The sequence below is a fragment of the Phascolarctos cinereus genome, unplaced genomic scaffold, assembly GCF_003287225.1.
Source record: "Phascolarctos cinereus isolate Bilbo 61053 unplaced genomic scaffold, phaCin_HiC Scaffold_726;HRSCAF=1367, whole genome shotgun sequence".
Lineage (NCBI taxonomy): Eukaryota > Metazoa > Chordata > Mammalia > Diprotodontia > Phascolarctidae > Phascolarctos > Phascolarctos cinereus.
In genome coordinates, this window is record NW_027556098.1 from 425,355,071 (window position 1) to 425,369,524 (window position 14,454).

The 14,454-nt window shown below is 39.0% G+C and overlaps 2 protein-coding genes across 2 annotated transcripts in view; both read left to right on the forward strand.

Annotated features, from left to right (window-relative positions):
• LOC110197754 (uncharacterized) overlaps window positions 1-14,454 on the forward strand; it is a 420,263-nt gene that overhangs the window by 22,485 nt on the left and 383,324 nt on the right.
• The window catches only part of LOC110197826 (uncharacterized), a 61,218-nt gene that overhangs the window by 22,485 nt on the left and 24,279 nt on the right, over window positions 1-14,454 (forward strand).

The window sequence follows — 14,454 nt, forward strand, 5'->3', positions numbered from 1 at the left end:
TATAAATTGGATTTGAGTCAAAGTTGCACAAAGTGGTAAGCTTCACTCTCTCACTTCCAGAATAGTCACCGTCTAGTAGCAGGACAGAATCAAGATGACTGGTGATGGCTCAGGATGCAGTGGATGACCTTGGTGTCCTTGATGCCTAACCAGGCTCCAAGGCTCCACAGCGTCTGCTTCAGCTGCCTTCATGGCCATTGGAACAAATTGTTCTCATTTGCCCATTCCACTGGGTGAAGTCTTCACATGCTTGGGGTAGACACCCACCTACTTCACCAATGGGTTTGAGACCCCTTGGTTACCTTCAACCTGGTTTAGCCTGTCTGCAAAAGCAGTTTTTCAGGGTGGGGCCATTTTGCATGCCATAGCTTCTTGGAGCCACAGATGAGAATTAGGTGGATCCAAAGGTGGAATGCAGCCCTGAAGATGGCTCAGCAGCCCTCACACCAGAGACAGTAGCCTTCCTTGAACATACCCTACACCCCACATACACAGATAGATACATGGATATATACATATATATATATATATATATATATATATATATACACATATACACATATATATATACATATACACATATATATATATATATATATATATAAGTATACATATGTATGTATTTATCATGTTCATATTCTTTCATGGTTCTGAATTTTAAAATTAAAAAAAAAACCTAATACTGATACTATTACAGAATGATCTCTCTTCCATGTCAATGCTATGGAAATCTTTGTTTCAAAAATATTTCTTACGCATAATATTTTGTTGGGTTCTGCTTTCTAATGCATTCTGCTACCCTCCATTGTTTTTGTTAGTGAATTCGTGATTTTTATATTGATCTGACATTTAATCATGTTTTCTTCACCATATCCTCTTATCATCTTTCTTTTTTGTTCTTGCCTCTAACTTTAGAAAAAATAAGTAAGTGGGAGAAGGAAATGGGATCAACACTAGTCATCTATAATTGAAATGTCATGATCCCCACTCCTAATCCCACCTTGTCTTCCATCCAACCCAGCAACAGATGACTGGTTGTAAAACCATCTTAAAAGTCTCTTATCTCTCTAAGCTCCCCACTTTGAAACATCTATAGTGGCAACTTATTTTCCACTGTGAGGTAGCTGAGTGGTGCAGTTGACTGATATGAGTTCACAGCATCATGTCGGGGATACTTGAGTTCAAATACAGACCAAGACATTTACTAATTGTGTGACACTGGCAAATCACAATACCTCCATTTGCCTAAGATTTTTTTTTATTTATAAAATAAGGATAATAATAGCACTAATCTCCCAGGACTGTTGTGAGGATCAAATCAGATAATATTGGTAAAGCACTTGACCCATAGTAGGTGCTATGTAAATATTTAGCTATTTTGATTTTGAATATTCTGTGAGAAATAATTCATTTGGACCCCTACTCTATTCTAGTTAGTATTAATCAGCCTGCTGTAATTTCATAGTAATTATAAGTTCTGTATATTAGGCCCCAGAGCTATGAACTCCAGATTTTAAGTTTACTTGCTTAATCATAGGAAGCTAACAAGAGGCCCTCCACCCTTGTTTTTCCTTGACCAGTGTATCAGAGGTGACTCGATTACACAGAAAGTCCTTGAAATTATTTTTTGTGCCTCCAGACCATTCTCTCTTGTCCAACACGATCAGGTGACCATCTTATGACCATCTTATGACCACGTAGTCCGTGGAGATGTCCCATGCTTTGCTCAACCTGAGACCTCCCTGCTGACATGCCATTTTTAGGTGATGCATCATTTTTGGCCATCGAAGCAAGGCCTATCAACCAATGGTATTCTATACTTTGTATATCCCCTTTAGAGTATTCAGCCATCAAATCTGATATCAAGCCTTATAAAAATAAGGCCCTAAAAGAAGGAGGCATCTCACATCATGAGAAAGATCTGAGGTCCACTTCATGGGAGGGGAACACAGACCCATTAATAAAGTGTCATTGGCTTAGAGCCCAGGCCAGCTGAGTATCTGAACTAGGTTCAGAAACAAATAAATGTGGCAGTTTTACAACATATTGGGGGTGACAGAGAATAGAATCAATTGCAGAATGGGATCAGAACAATTTGATTTTCTCAATTTCCCTTTTGTCAAGGGAGACTTGTACAATGACAATCATCAACCTACCCACAATGTCCATTTAATTAGCAAATTTTGTCTTGGAATCCAGATATCCTTTGTAGTTGTTTGGTGTCTGGAACATCTTTTCTTGGAGCTATCTGGAAAATATCTGTCCTCCAGGACGACTCGTTAGTATAATTGTTTTTCACTTCCAAGTTACTTGAAAAGACTCCTTAGATATTCCTGCTAAAATCTTTTACATAATAAATCTCAATACAAGTTAATATGGCCTCTTAAATTTTACTTCTCCAATAACTAGTTCATATTGTGAAGACCAGTTGAAATCTTAGCATTCTGGTCTGAACAATAGAACTATAAGGGGCAACATCAAAGTGAGATCACAGAGTTTCCTTGAAACTTCAAAAAATTTAAGGTTTTTTTTTTACACGCCCCATTAGAATAATTTATACTGACATAAAAGATTGTCTCATCTTGTTGATTTCTCAAAAGTTTTTACTCTGATTCCAATTCCTTTAGGAGGATTAGATACCATTGAGGATTCAATCCTATACATGGAAATATAAGTAACAAGATTCTTGCAGGTAGAAGATTTCCACCCCTGGGTTCAATAGTTATACAAATGAATTTACTTATAAGAGGCTGACTTTATTCCAATTATAATACAATAATTTGGAGAATACTTAATTCCAAAACAGTGCATATCAACAAGTGGTTTATAATAAAATGTTTCTGCTAAAGGACACACAGTACAAACAGGTGTTATTTCCCCATTAGTGATAAACTTTAATGAAATTGACTTTTCCATTAGTGTAACACAAAATATTCCATGAGTTACATCTCTCTAAGAAAACTGATTGCAATGAAATTCTCTTTCTCAGGTCAAACTGAAGATATTTCTGATTTAGCTTCAGTTATTAATAAAATAACAGCTGAGTCCTCCAATCAGATGTACCAATACCCAATTAGTCTTACATTGTTTTGAAACATGTAACCTTATTTTGTCTTTGCCTAAAATGTTCCCATATTGTGCTGAAAGAATGAGCTATTTCAGGGATTCAAGCTTACATAAGATTGTGTATGCATTAGCAGGCTTATGACAAGCCCGAGAACTAATTTACCTAGTTGTTTAGGATATGGAATTACTGCACATTCATATTGAAAACAACAAGATCTCATATACCTAAATTATGCTCATATTTTTTTACTGACCATTAGCTCTGACTGTAGAAATTTGCTATAAAAGGAAAAACCAAAGACGTGATTGTACCAGCATCACACTGGATCATCAGGCTTAAACCTAAGGGCACATATATGACAAGATAAAACATCCTTAGCTCTGTTTCATTTCAGGTAAGAGTCACAGTTTGGCAATCAACCATGCAGTAACAGTTCCACCTCATAGCCAGATTCAGGAATAGCCAGGTGAGAAACATTCCTGTTCAAAGAAACACAATGGGGAAACTGAGCCAGGAGGATCCCACCTTTGGCTGATGCCAATGCTGTCCTCTCAGCTTTTCCCAGATGCAAACGTCCCACCTGTAACAGTTCAGGTTCACATTCTCTCTGAGTAGCTTATGGCATTTCTCTGGAATGGTGAATTACTGATTCATCAGACATCTATACCTAAATTCAAAGCTCAAAATAAAATTAGTTACAGTGCCAATAGCTTTTAGCTCAAGTGGCAAGTTTCACTAATCATAACTTAGGGCTACGTACAATTATTTTTTACTCTCATGTTTACTAGAACTTATTTCTATATTATACATAAACTTGCAAATTCTCAGCAAGCCAAATTTGTTGTTTAGTAACTCCATAACCCAAACAAACTCTTTTCCCAGGACTGATGACCTTGCCCACACAGATATTTCCCAGGGACTTGGGAAGTTTACAAAATAAGGGGAATTGAGAGGGACCTCAGAGAAGGGGCTGACCCTGATGCCTCTGCCTATCTGCCCCATGATAGATTCTTCCTCCAGACTGATGTAAACCACATAGTCTGTGGGTGGCAAATCCCCTAGTTTTAGTCTCAATTTAATTTGTTTTCCCCTGACTAGATTTCCTTCATATCCTTCTATGGCTATGCACTTGCCAGGATGTCATTGTGCTTCCCTTATAACATTGTGCATTCTGTAGCAGTATCTCCCAGAGCTGAAATGTTTGTTTATTTTTAGGTCCCAAGTATATGGTAACTAGCATGTGGGGCCTCCCTATAGGAGTCACCCCCTATAGTTCTACACTGGAGGCGACCTTAGCTGTCTTCCTAAGGGAGGGATGTTCAGGTATCCACCCCATCTATAATTAGAGCTGGTGTGGGTCATGTTCTTCAACATTCCCTCCTCCGAAGTGGAATGCACTAACCCTGCTGCACAGCCTCATACACCAAGGAGGACTGCTCTGAATGAACAGAACCAATCTAGATAAGGCTTTCATGTCATCCCCTCCTTTCCACATACAGTAATCAGTTAGCAATTTTAGGTTTTAACGTTAAAACAATAACGCCAAATGACTTAGTTAACAGTCTTGCAACTTTCATAAGTTATAGCCAAATTGTTTTAGTTGTAACTTCCTCTTACCTAAAGACAAAGGTGGAAATACCAGTTTTCTAAAGGGAATTTACAAAACATTATAAGATGGGGTTAGCAGGACTGATTAAAAAAAAACAAACAAACACACACAACAAATATTTGCCAGCACATGTCTTGTTTCTTGGAGGCAGAGCCAAGATGGGGCAGGGACTCACCTGAACTCTCTCCCAAACCCCTGCAAATACCTTTAAAAATTGACTTTAAACAAATTCAAGAGCAGCAGAATCCACAAAAAGAAGGAGTGAAACAATTTTCTAGCACAAGATAACTTTGAAGGTTGGCAGGAATGGTCTTTTGCACCAGGGTGACAGAAGAACAGAGTCCAGCACAGGCCAGGCCTTGGTGTGACTGAGTCACTGGCAGCAGTGGCAGTTTCCAGACCTCTTAGCCCACAGATGCCAAAGACAACTTAGAAGGCCAGCAGGAAAGGTCTGTTGCACCAGGGAGAGAGTGGAGCACAGTCCAGTGCAGGCCACACCAGCACACCCCTGCTGTAGCATACCAGGAACAGGCCTTGGGAGTGATTGAATCAGCAGCGGCAGCATCAGTGGCTGCTGGAGCTCTCAGCCCACAGACAGCATGGGGGTGGAATGACTGGTCAGAAAGAGATTACAACAGTCTTTTTACTAGCCCTAAGGCAGGACTCTGTTGCTTTGCCCATACTCAGATCCAGGTTGCAGTCCTGGATTATAGTACCAAGGACACATGCTCAGAAGTAGACAACCAAGTCAAAACTCCTATATCCAAAGCCTCCAAGAAAAATATGAATTGGTCTCAGGCCATGGAAAAACTCAAAAAGGATTTTGAAAATCAACTAAGAGAGGTAGAGGAAAAATTGAGGAGGGAAATGAGTGATGCAAGAAAATAATGAGAAAAGAGTCAACAGCTTGGGAAAGGAGACTCAAAAAAGTACTGAAGAAAATATCATCTTAAAAAAACAGACTAGGCCAAATGGCAAAAGAGGTTCAAAAAGCTAATGAGAAGAATGCCTTAAAAATCAAAATTGGCCAAATGGAAAAGGAGGTCCAAAAGTTCACTGAAGAAAATAATTCCCTTCCAGCAATAGCACTTCTAGGGCTATATCCCAAAGAGATCATATAAATGGGAAAAGGACCCACATGTACAAAAATATTCATAGCAGCTCTTTTTGTGGTGGCAAAGAATTGGAAATTGAGAGGATGCCCATCAATTGGGGAATGGCTGAGCAAGTTGTGGTATATGAATGTAATGGAATACCATTGTGCTATGAGAAATGATGAGCAGGCTGACTTCAGAAAAACCTGGAAAGACTTATATGATCTGATACTGAGTGAAGTGAGCAGAACCAAGAGGACTTTGTACACAATAACAGCCACATTATGCAATGACTAATACTGTTAAACTGAGCCCTTCTCAGCATTACAAGGATCTAAGACATCTCCAGAGGCCTCCAGATGGAAAATGCTGTCCATGTCCAAAGAAAGAACTATGGAAGTTGAATTGCTGTCACTTATTTTTACCTTCTGTTGAGTTTTGTTTCATCTTTCTGATGGTTCCTCCTATTGGTTTTAATTTTTACTTGTAACTTCACTAAGGTGAAAATATGTTTAATAGGAATGTAAATGTAAAGCCTATATCAGATTGTGTGCTGTCTTGGGGAGGGTCGGGGGGAGGAAGGGGGAGAAAATTTTTCAACTCAAAAGAATATGGAAGTGATTGTTGATAAATTAAAATAAATTTAAAAAATTTTTAAAAAAAGAAAATAATTCCTTAAAGAGTGGAATGGAGCAAATGGAAGCTAATGACTTTATGAGAAATAAAGAAGCAATAAAACAAAACCAATAGAATGAAAAAAAAAAAGAAGACAACGTGAAATATCTCATTGGAAAAACAACTGCCCTTGAAAATGGATCCAGGAGAGAGAATTTAAAAAGTATTGTACTACTTGAAAACCATGATCAAAAAAAAAAAAAAGAGAGCCTAGACATTATCTTTCAAGGCATTAACAAGAAAACTGCCCTAATATTCCAGAACCAGAGGGTAAAATAGAAATTGAAAGAATCAATTGATCACCTCCTGAAAGAGATCCCAAAAAGAAAACTGTCACAAATATTATAGCCAGATGCCAGAGTTGCTAGGTCAAGGAGAAAATATTGCAAAGAGCCAGAAAGAAACAATTCCAGTATCATGAAGCCACTGTCAGGATAACACAAAATTTAGCAGCTTCTACTTAAAAGATCAGAGGGCTTGGAATATGATATTCCAGAGGGCAAAGGGGCTAGGATTATAGCCAAGAATCACCTACCCAACAAAACTGAGTATAATCCTTCAGGAGGAAAAAATAGATATTTAATAAGATAGAGGACTTTCAAGCATCCTTGATGAAAACTCCACAACTGAATAGAAAATTTACTTCCAAATGCAAGACTCAAGAGAAGCATAAAAAGGTAAATAGGAAAAGGAAATCATAAGGGATTTAATAAGTTTAAACTGTTTACATTCCTACATGGGAAGATGATATTTGTAACTCATAACACCATTATTAGGGTAGTTAAGAGTACATATACACAGAGGTCAGATGTGTGAATTGAAAATGAAGGGATGCTATCTAAAAAATAAAATTAAGGGGTGAGAGAGGAATGTACTTGGAGAAAGAGAAAGGCAGAGGTAGAATGGGGTAAATTATCTCACATAAAAGAGGCAAGAAAGTTTTTATAGTGGAAGGGAAGAGAGGGGAGGGGAGGGAGAGTGAGTGAACTTTACTTTCATCAAAATTGCTTCAAAGAGGGAATAACATACACATGCAATTGGGTATAGAAATCTATCTTACCCTACAGGAAAGTAGGAGAAGAAGAGGATAAAAGAAAGGGGTGGTGGTGATAGAAGGGAGAGCAGATTGGTGGAAGTGGTGGTCAGTAGCAAAACACTTTTGAGAAGGGACAGGGTGAAAGGAGAGATAAAACAATAAACGGGAGGGGGTGAATTGGTTGGAGGGAAATAATAGCAATTGTAACTGCAAAAAAAATTTGCCATTAAAAGCCTCATTTCTCAAACATAGAGAACTGAATCAAATTCACAAAAATAAGAGCCATTCCTCAATTGATAAATGATCTAAAACTATAATCAGTTTTCAAATGAAGGAATCAAAAGTATAGCCACATGAAAAAGTATTCTTACTATTGATTAGAGAAATGTGAATTAAAACAATTCTGAGGTACTATTTCATATCTATTAGATTGGATAATAAGACGGAAAAGGTAAATGACAAAATGTGGGAGGGGATGTGGGGAAAATGAGACATTAATGCACTGTTGGCAGAGTTGTGAAGTGATTCAACTATTCTCTAGAACAATTTGGAACTATATCCAAAGGGTGATAAAAATTGTATACATTCTGTGACCTAGCAATACCACTAGTAGATCTGTATCCTAAAAGAGATAAAAAAACAAAAAGGAAAAGGACTTATATGTACAAAAATATTTATAGCAGCTCTTTTCTGGGGGTAAAGAATTAGAAATTGAGGGGACTGGGGCAGCTAGGGGGCACAGTGGATAGAGTACTGGCCCTGAAGTCAGGAGGACCTGAGTTCAAATCTGGCCTCAGACCAAACACTTGACACTTACTAGCTGTGTGATCCCGGGCAAGTAACTCAATCCTAATTGCCGAAAAAAGAAAAAAGAAAAAAAAGAGATTGAGAGGATGCCTATCAATTGGGGAATGGCTGAACAAGTTGTAGTATGTCATTATGATGGGATACTATTATACTGTAAGAAATGATGAGCAAGATGCTCTCAGAAATACCTAGAAAGACTTGCATGGGCTGATGCAAAGTGAAATGTACTGTGTACAAAGTAACAGCAATATTGTAAGATAACTGTGAATGACTTAGCTCTTCTCAGTAATACAATGATCAAAGACAACTCTGAAGGAGTTATGATGAAAAATTCTATCCTTCCCCAGAGAAAGAACTGATGGTGTCTGAATACAGATTGAAGCATACTTTTTTAAAAAAAATATTCTTTACTTTTATTAAGGTTTTTTTCCCTTGTTTTCTTTCATAACATGACTATTTTGCATATGTTTTGCATGGCTACACATGTATAACCTATATTGAATTGCTTGCTTTCTCAATGGGGGAGGGTGGTAAGGCAGGAAGGGAGAGAATTTGGAGCTCAAAGTTTTCAAAACAAATGTCAAAAATTGTTTTTACATGTAACTGAGGAAAAATAAAATACTAAATAAATCAAACAAATAAAAAACATGTTTTGTTTCTTTCAGATTCTGATCCTACTCAAACAGTCTTCATTTCACTAAACATATATTTTATTTCTCTCTCTCTCTTCTCTTCATCCACACAGGCTGTTGTAGTCAGCCAGGGATGGAAGGAGAGAAAGAGAAAGAGACTTTCTCACCATTACATGCCTTGGCGCGTCCCTGTCTACGTGCTTAATTCCCTTCAACCTAGCTCACCAGCAAACCAGCATTTCTATATGTTTCTTCTAACTGGAATTCCTTTCTTTTCTCAGCCCCTGAGTCTAGGAACTTGGTAATGGCTTTTTTTTTTTAAATACTGTGAGGAGGGGCTAACTTACTGCCACTCCTTTCTTCCCTTCTTGTCCCAACGTGATGGAACATAATTCCATCAGAGGGGACCCTAGGCCTTTTGGTATATGCAGGGCATCCTCTTACTTATACTGTGGTCCAACACAGGCCACATGGAGGCCATCCAGGGATTCCCCCCTCCCCAGATTGTCCTGTACTGCTTTGGCATTCCTTTGGTGTCCTGCCATCTATGCCGATTGTAACATTTGGAATTCCCCTGTTTGGGGAACCTCATACCTTCGCCATAACCATGGGGTGTTCTTTTGATACCAAAGGAAGAGGCCAGGGGCTCCAGATTGATTATAGGTAGTAGTTTAATCAATCATTATGAATACTTACAAAACAGGCAATCTGGGGTGGCTGCCAGATGGTTCTATTGATCTCTGCTAAAGAAACCAAAAATTCCTGTGGTAATTATAGAAAATAGACAGAGGGAGGACACTTGGGCTCCAGGCCTCTTTGGCAGGCTGTGGGCCATATGTTGTGCGGGCCTCATGTAAACTTATAAATATCTCTTATTCAACCTTGAAGCAAATATAAATCCTAAAAACTGGAATTTATCAAAACTAGTATAGATTGTCTTTAAGGATCATAAATAAATCCCAAAACTATCATCATGAGAGATGGAGTGAAGGTAGCCAAGGTGAGATTTGGCAGCTCATTGTATATGTACTATGAAGGAGAGGAGTACAGGATAATGACAACCCTGTGGAGCTGGGAGGCTGAAAGATGGTGGTGCCTTCCATAGAAAGAGGGAAGTTTTTAAGAGAGGGAAAGTGCAGGGCAAAAAAAAGTGCGTTTAGGTTTGAGCATATTGGGGTTAAATGGTCTTTGAGACAGTGAGTTGGAAATTTCCGAAAGGGAATGGGTGATAAGACTGAAGTACAGAGGAGGGTTGGAGGTTTCTAGATCACAGAGTCATTTGTATAGAGATAATAATTAAATTAATCCAAGAGGGAAAAGAACAAAGGACCCAGGACAGAGCCTTGGGGAACATGCACTGTTGGGTTGCATGTGGTCTACGGGCTGTCAAAGAAGACTGAAAAGGTGTGGTCAGACACGTAGGCAGTGAAGAAGTAGAGAAAACCCCCAGAGTAGTGAGAAGGGAGGAGGAGAGAGTGAGCGACAATGTCCAGTACAGAGAAATGTCCTTCAGGCTGGGCCACTTAAAAGTTCACTGATAACTTTAGAAAGAACAATTTTGGAGGAGTGAGGCAGACAGCAGAGAGTTCAGTAAGTTCAGAGTGGTTTTTCAGGGAGTTTGGCTAAGAAAAGGAGGTAAGAGAGGAAGATAGCTCAAGGGCTGGAGGGGATCTGGTAAAGGGTCCCTTATGGATGCAGGAGGCAAGTGTATTTGAAGGCAGAAGGAAAGGAACCAGCTGGTAGAGCAAGGTTGAAAATTTGAGAGGTGGGGAAGATGAGTGAGACTGCATACTGTTGGAGAACACAGTATAGGCTAGGATCAAATGCCCATGTAGAGGGTTGGCCTTGGCAAAGATAAGGACAACCTCCTTGTGAGAGCCTGGAAGAAAGAAGCTGCTAGAAGATTGCATGAAGCAGTTTTGATATGGAGAGAAGGGGAGCATTTATTCATTCAATAAACATTTCTTATGTGCCAGGCATTATGTTCAGTGCTGAGGATAAAAAAAAAAAGTAAATACCAGACTGTGCTCTCAAGGACCTCATAACATAATGGGGGAAATACATTCCATTATGTCACTATTAAGGAAATGGTAGAAAATGAAATGGAAGCACATCAGAGAACAATCACCCTGGACAAATGTGTTCTGCAGGTCACAGACTGGACAAATAGATGACCCCCGGCAAGGATCAAGGGATTTTCAGACCTGGCCAAGCTCTCCAGCAGAATGTCTTCCATCAACCATGTTCCGGAACTCATTCTATCGACTTTCATTCCCAGTGTTCTAGAGTTCTGAAGGGCATGTTTAGATCATTTTTTCTCATAAAGAACCTGGCAATGCATTTCATGAATTAGTTCCAATTCCAACCCTACTTCATAAAATATTACATTTTTGATAAGTGAAAAGACTCTCCTTTCCCCATTGAAATTACTCTTATTTCTATATGAACATCAAAATTAATGAAAATATACCATTAACAAATGAAAGCAATCGTTAGCCAAGACATAAGATGTTTTGTCTCTAACACATCATACCCACAGCCTCTTGAAGCCCTTGGTATAACCATAGATATTCCTGCCTCAGTGGCAGTTAGATGGTGTGGTGGGAAGAGCCCTAGTCGTGGATGCAAGAAGACCTGAGTTCAAATGCAGCCTCAGTCATTTACCAGCTGTGTGACCCTGGGCTAGTTATTTAACTCTGTTTTCCTCAGTTTCCTCATGTGTAAAGTGAGCTGAAGAGGAGACTAACAAACCACGTCGGTATCTTTTTGAAGGAAACCCTAAATGGGATAATGAAGAGTTGTCTCTGACTGAAACAGCTCAACCACAACAAATCTCTTCTTCACTTACATGGAAACAGGTTCATATCATTCAATTTAGTCAAGATTGTGATTAATGTGTCTTAAGAAATCTCTTCATGTTTCCAAACTTAAGGAAATTCACCAGAAGGGTCCTTGATCAAACCAGAGACTGAGGTTTGCAGAAGATAAATCAGGTAATTTGGATTACATAAAATGTAAAAGGTTTAAGGCAACAAAACAAAATGCAGCCAAAATTAAACTAAAATCAGGAAACTGGAAGGCTGGCATTTTTACCTGGATAAAATTTCTCTGATGAAGGTTTCATTTCTCAAATATATAGATAACTGAATCAAATTTATACATTCTCTAGTTGATAAATGGTGAAGCTATATGAACAGGAATTTTTAGAGGAAGAAATCTAAGATATTGATGGTCATATAAAGAAATTATCTAAATCACTAATAATTAGGGAAATATAAATAAAAAAACAAGTGAGGTTCTACCTCACCTCCATGAAATAGGATAAGATGGGAGAAAAGGAAAATAAGAAATGCTGGTGGGAATGTGGGAAAGTAACTACAGTAATGCCTCATTGGTGAAGTTGTGAACTAGTCCATCCAATCTGGAGAAAAATATGGATGTATGCCCAAAGGGCTAGGTGACTTTGCATGCCTTTTGACCCTGCAATGCTGTTATATGGTCTTTTCTCAAAGGAGATAACAGGAAAAGGAAAAGGATCCATATGTACAAAAATATTTCTAGCAGCCCTTCTTGTGGTGGCAGAGAATTAGAAATGGAGGAGATGTCAATTGGTGAATGGCTGAAGAAGTTATGGTACAAGAACGTGATTATATATAGTTATGCTGTAACAAATGATGAAGGGAATGTTTAAGAAATATCTGGGAGGACCTATATGAACTGATGCAAAGTGAGCAGAACAGAAGAACAATGGAAACAGCAATATCGGAAAGAAAAAACAACTGCCAGGGGCTGTTTAATCTTTCTTTGTATTCTCAGCAGTTAGCATACCACCTGGGACATAGTAGGTGCTTAACAAATATTTATTGAGTGATGCATAAATGCTTCTTCAAATAACGTAATCCCCTGCTCAAGAGAATCTGAGGTGTTCTCTTCTTTTCTGCACCCCAAGATCTGCAATGTCAGCTCCAGTCAAGGAAGGAGGCCCTTTGGGAATCAAGGCTGGGGTTTCTTGAGACTAAGATGGCTCAAAGATGTCACTTCCATACATAGTGTTCCAGGCGAGATTTTATACTTTTCATAATCAGAGGTCAGACAGTCCATCAGATAAAAATGGCTCCTATATTAGAAGAAAACTTGTAACCAAACTTGTAAAGCCTTCTTCCCCAGGAGCATAGCTCACTCTGCCTTCCCTTGGAGTTGTGATATCTCTGCCTTCTGGAAGCTAGCTGTGCTGGTGCAGGTCCCAGGAAGGTCGGACCCTGCTTCTCATCACCTAGCCAGTCACCCCCTGCCTGTTTGCTCCTGGTAGCCCTCATGTACTGGCAATAGGCTGTTATACCAAGAAATTAGCGAGTTGACCACCCAGGCTAATTTTAAATTGTGGACTTTATTAGCGCGCGACTGCCAGGGATATTCACATCCAAATCAAGCAGCCCCCATCAGGGGTTGAGCTAGGGTTTATATAGGGAGTATACAGGACAGGGAGGGGGATGGATCTTTGAAGTCTGGCTGGTCAAGGACACCCTTCTCCCTCTGTGCAGATATGAAAATGCTCTGCAGACTTTCCTGAGCAGCCAGATAAAGGTCTTGCTAAGGAATTTGGAGTTTTCCGGAGATATGATCTGAGGGCTAGGACCTGAGCAGCCAGATAAAGATCTTGCTGAGGCCCATGCATGAATACTGCTAGGCACAGCGTCCTTGGGCTGGGGAGTGGTTGTTAGAGATAGTGTTTCTGAGACTAGGGAGGCATTTTGGGGCAAAAGTATAAGCACAAGCATCCGAGCACCCCATCATTACAGGTCAGGGATCACACAAACCAGACCAGGTGTCCTGGTTTCTGGTATAAACATAATTATCTAAAGCCATTGTATTGCAAGTTTTCTTATCCATTTGCTTTGCAGGTATGGGCTGTGCTTAAGCTATGCAGGAGTACATTTCACTATTGTTTAGATTTAGGAGGAAAGAGGTCTGGGGCAAGATTAAGCAGCAGCTTCTGCTTTCCATTGCCTAAAGGGCCCTACTACCTAAATGGTAAAATAATGTTCTGCATTACAGGCTGGGAGCTGAGATGCAAGGACCCATCCCATTTTACTTCTTTACACCAAGCCAAATTGTCTTATCTCATTACAAAAGGCATCAGTAAAAGCTGGTTCCATCTTGAATCCCTTGATGACCTAAGGTGATGAACCCCTCCGTGTTTTGCTAGCTTGACATAGGATAATAAACTCCTTTTAATTCTCCTTGTCCTGTATTTTGCCTCCTTCATCAGGGTGAAAGAATGAATGAAGAATTTACAAGGTCCTTTGTACTGTTCTCAAAGAGTAAATTATTATTATTCCTCCTAAAGCCAAACATGTCCAATGAAATATGTAAGATTTTTTTCAACTCTGTAACCACTCTTACAACTTAATTCATAATTTCACTGCATTCTGATCAAAAGAAAAGTTCGTTTTCTAAGGTTACAATTGTATATACTTCTAGAAATCATTTTTCAAGTAAAAGCATAACTTATATGAGAGTTTCCTCCATAACCT